The following is a 5,167-nucleotide window of genomic DNA, read 5'->3' as shown; positions in this document are numbered from 1 at the left end:
ATCTAGGAAACTGCAGTTAAGGAAATGAAGTTTTTTCACTTTGCCGATTCAAATCATGTCACTCTAACGGTATAAGAGATTTTAAGTTGGAAAATGATATTGTATGGCCGCTTTTAAAACAATAGCTGAAATAAACATTATAAAAATTATACAAATTTTATATACGTTTTCGGCTACCATCTGGGCGGACTAAACTTTTTAAAAAAAAAGCCCTTTTAAATACTTTATTGAGTATTTTTCAATGTAACAACAAAAGAAGAAAGTTCAGTTCATATACTAAGGTGGAATTTATAGCAAACGCGGTAGGGTTGGTCCATCAACAATAAGCGTGTGTAATGCAGGTTGATTGAGAATAACAGTATTATAGAAAAACCAGCAAAACATTACCAACAAATCAGAGTGGCGCAGCGGAAGCGTGGTGGGCCCATAACCCACAGGTCCCAGGATCGAAACCTGGATCTGATAGATAGTTAGAGACAAAGACTTCCATACGCTTATTTTTGTGTACCGTTACCTTTTTAGTCATTATAAGCTTTTCAAATTTATAACTGGCTAATTTGTTAACAAGAAATATGGTCGTTTAAGTTTATTACTACTCCCCCCCCCCCCCTCCCCCCTTTGTTAATCCATGGTAAAATACAGTTAAACACAACGTGGGTAGTTAAATCAGAAGGGAAAAAAAAAAAGAGAGGACAAAAGCATATGACAAGATATCAATTAGAAAGTAATCAAGTTCCTAATGGGAATTATTAAAAGGATAAAGGTATGTTAGGTTGTATGTAGTTCAATCTTCCACTTTGTTTTCCTGGAAACTCAAATTTCATTTACTCAAAATGCTTTATTGAGTCATTAAGGTTAAACTAAAATATCTATATTAATGAGTTTCACTAGAAATGTTTTTTTTTTTTTAATAAAAAAATAGGTTAAAAAAGAACGAGTGTCAATTGAAATAGATTTCTATATTAACTATCATTAATCAAAGTTTAGGTCATTCTCGTTTTCTCTCTTTCTCCTTTAATAGGCTTTATGCCTTGCGATTCCGAATTAATCCCGTTTCAACACATATCCCGCACACTAGAGTGAAAATCTAAAAAGAAAAAGAATCTGCTTCAAATTATACAAGGACCCAATCCACCTATTTACATCTTGATATGGGAAAACTTCCAACAAAATTTGTTTCTATCAAATGAAAATCCAGCAATATATATATATATATATATATTGGTTTTAAACGATTACTTTATATTATAATTAGAAAAGTTTTACAGGGAGTGGCTGCTCATAGGCAGCATTACAATAGGTACAACGTAGATCATAACCTGCACTGGGGTGCCTAGCTTCACTAGTTGTACTGGTAGATGGAGGAGTAGCTATACTATTTATCATTGGTACATCAAAATATTAATACTGCTGCTACTACAGACGTTACTGGAAGATGGCCTATCAGAAGGTTGGCAAAAGTTGTTCATGTGTGTATGAACTCCAAAAGTGACGCCAGGCCTTTGCATTGACATGTTGAGTTGCTGATCCTGGAAGAGATTTTTGAGGATGAAAGGTGGAGGCTCGCTCAAAAAAGTGATGTTGCTACCTGCTAGCTCCATTCCAAAGTGTGCTAGGCCGTCTGCTACGGTATTTTGCTCCCTGTAAACATGGCTTACTTTTGGACTATTCAGTTGCCGGATCAGGAATCTGCAATCATTTAACAAGGATGAGTGATGTGTTGTATGTGTGTGCAACATAGTGATTACCTGTTGTGCGTCCATCTGGATATGTAATGGAGTTAGTTGATGTTGTAATGCTATTTGTAAGCCACGTAGTAGTGCCATAAGTTCTATTTCTATGACGGTGTTTGATGGGCGGACCCGCATAGCCCATTACCCATTCTCCTTATGGTTTCTGAAAGCCCCCCCACCCCCCCACCCCCCAATCCCGTTGTTGATTTTTGTGGGTTGAAAGCCCCATCTGTGTTTAAGAAAAAGCTTCCCCGTTCAGGGGTAGCTCCTTTAATATATCTAAGTGTTTGAAGACGTTATGGGTGCTTGTATTAGTTAGGAAAAAATGTTCAATTGTTAACTTCATTATTATTTTGATAGAAGGCGTGGTAATAGCATTTTCAAAATAATTTTTGTTGCGCACATTCCAAAGGTGCTATAATATAAAGGGAATTAAATGTTGCAACGGTATGCCCTTTTGATACAGATACCCTTTTGGCATATAAGTTGCTTAAGCCAAACATGATTGGGAGAGCCACTAATGGCTAAGGACTGTAGAAGGTATTCCAATCTTAGTTCTTTCAAAATGTTATGTGCATGCACACAGTGAAGTAGAATGTGAGGAACTGTCTCTTTTGCTAAGTTACATATTGTGCATATATTAGAAGTGGTAATACCCAGTGAGTATAGGTATTCCTTTGTGGGCAATCTGTTATGGTTTATCAGCCATAAGAAATGTTTAATTTTAGGAAGTGTTTGCAATTTCCAAATCCAACCTTGATTAGGGAGGTGATGGAATGGCTTAGCAAGTGCTATATAGCATGAATTGACAAAGAATTCACCCGTTGGTGTTAACTCCCAAATTATATGTTCCGGGGTTGAGCCCTACATGGGAATATGGGTAGTATTGATTAGGTATTTTATTGTATAGGGTAGTTCGATGGATAGGCTAGATGTGGGGTTGCTAATGATTTGGAGCACCTGGGCCACTGTTAATTTGTGTTCGTCATTATTTAAGGGACCATGGACAATGCTTCTTATGTTAAAGTTTGGGGCAATCCAATTGTCGTTCCAGAAATTAACTAGTGTACCTTTTGTGACTTGCCATTTTAGACCAATTTGGCAAGTCTGCCACCCATGCATTAGGTGTTTCCATAATGTTGAAGTACGTTTAATGGGTGGTCGATTGTTGGAAACATATTTAGTAATTAAAAAAGATGCCCAAGGTGTTTGAGGCTGGTAAAATAGCCTCTAGGCCGTACTAGCTAATATTGCTTCATTTTTAGGATGTAGTCGTTGAATACCCAATCCACCTTGGTCCTTGGTAGTAGTAATTGTTACCAATTGAGGAGGTGAAGCCTCTTCCTCTGTGAAGTGGACCCCCATAAAAAGTTTTTTTGATGGGTTTCTAATCGTTTGATTACATGTGTTGGTAGGGGCATAATTTGCATGATGTGGTTGGGAATAGTATTCAAAGTTGCTTTTATTAGAATAGTCCTACCTGCCATTTTTAGGTGATTTGTTTTCCAACCGGCTAACCTAGTTTTAAAGTTGTCGATTATAAATTGGTAATCCCTTTTGTTCGATTTTTCAGTGAATATTGGAAAGCCTAGGTATTTACCAAAAGACTTGCCTTCCTTCATGTTGAAGGATGATAAAATGAAATCCTTGTTATGAGTGGTGGAGTACTTTGAAAAGAAGATTTTTGATTTTTCAAAATTTATTTTTTGCCCGGATTGGGCTGTAAAATTGTTTAATAGGTCGATTATTGTATGGCAACTTGCAGTAGTTATTTTAGAAGCCAGTATAATATCGTTAGCGAAGAAGAGATGGGATATTTGAGGGCCTTTTGCATAGAGACATATAGGCTTCCAAAGATATGATCGACTGCATTGTTGATTTGTCTAGATAACATTTCCATACAGATAATGAACATGTACACCCTTTTAATAGTTGACAAATGGAAAAATATCATGTTGGCATCCCCTTGGTTTAGCCAATTTACACGAGATTTTAATTTGCAAAAATCCTCTTCGAGGAGTAAAAGTTGGTTGTATTGAGTTATAAGATCCTTTTCCAGTTTTTGAAGGAAATTACTCGTGGGATAGTGAGGAGATTTTTGTATACCTTCTTGGGGTGTGCATTCGATTTATCGATTCGATTTTGACCCTTATCGATAATTACTCATCGATTATCGATTTGTACATATGCTTATCGTTATCGTTTCAATAAGGTTTCGATTTTTTCGATTTCGATTTATCGATTTTGGGGGCTTATCGATCCGGTTATCGATTACACCAACAAGAAAATTTGCGGGATTCCACGGAAAGTATATTGCTATAAACGCACCTAACTAATATGGACAAAAAGAAGCTAAAATAAGACGAACACCATTTATAATATAAAAATTGTGTCAACAAGCACATGCAACAAAACTAAAGTAAGGGATCAAATGTATGCCACGAACACTCCAACGGTATAAAAAAAAAACAAAACAAAACACATCATCACGGCTTATTCTGTTTTCCATTAATTTGAACTTCATTCCCTTGATCTTTAAATATGATCATTCCTTAAATTTGGTAGAGGAAATAATAGGGTAAGGGACTTAGGGTAAAGGAAAGGGTATAGATTAGGGAAAATAATATTGTATAGCCGCTTTCAAAATAGTAGCGCAATATATATACATTCTGTATGTTATATTAATCTACACAAATAGGTAATTACTCATTTAACAAGTGTCTACAGTCTAGGGGTGTGCATTCGATTTATCGGTTCGATTTTGACCCTTATTGATAATTACTTATCGATTATCGATTTGTACATATGCTTATAGTTATCGTTTCAATAAGGTTTCGATTTTTTCGATTTCGATTTTGATAACAAATAATCGATTCGATTTATCGATAAACCGATTCGAATGCACACCCCTAATACCTGCTAGTCTAGCTTGGATATTATTTTTCTTATAAAAAATATTACCAAAGGACTAGTTATTCCAATTTTTTACTAGTTCTGTAAAATCCTCTATAACATTAAGAATTAGGGGGTCATGTTGCCATATTTGATTAATTAAGAGACGGAATTCTTGATGGGATAGCCACATTGTTTCAAATCTAAATAACTCACTCTTTTTATGAAGTTGTGTGTTAAGGGTTAGCAGTAGAGGACAATGGTCTGAATGGGTTCTAGGTAAGTACTGCACTATTGCTTCCAGATATAGATTTAGCCATTCGTAATTTGCTACTATACGATCTAATCTTTCAAGTATCATAGCTCCATTTTTTTTTATTAGTCCAAGTATATTTACTACCCCTAAAACCTAAGTCTAACAGGTTACAGCAATTAAAACAGTTAAGCATCAAATCTGCTCTATTATTGTTTAATGAGCAACCCCCAAATTTTTCATTGGAGTACAAAATTTCGTTAAAATCACCCCCAACTAGCCATGGTCC

General features: G+C 35.6%; 1 non-coding gene across 1 annotated transcript; it reads left to right on the top strand.

The window, feature by feature from the left end:
* Positions 394-465, top strand: TRNAM-CAU. The gene has a single exon. It is a non-coding gene; the product is annotated as a tRNA-Met (tRNA).

Source organism: Nicotiana attenuata, chromosome 2 (assembly GCF_001879085.1).
Source record: "Nicotiana attenuata strain UT chromosome 2, NIATTr2, whole genome shotgun sequence".
NCBI classification, from domain to species: domain Eukaryota; kingdom Viridiplantae; phylum Streptophyta; class Magnoliopsida; order Solanales; family Solanaceae; genus Nicotiana; species Nicotiana attenuata.
The sequence above is the reverse complement of the archived record's forward strand: the minus strand, read 5'-3'. Positions and strand labels throughout refer to the sequence as shown.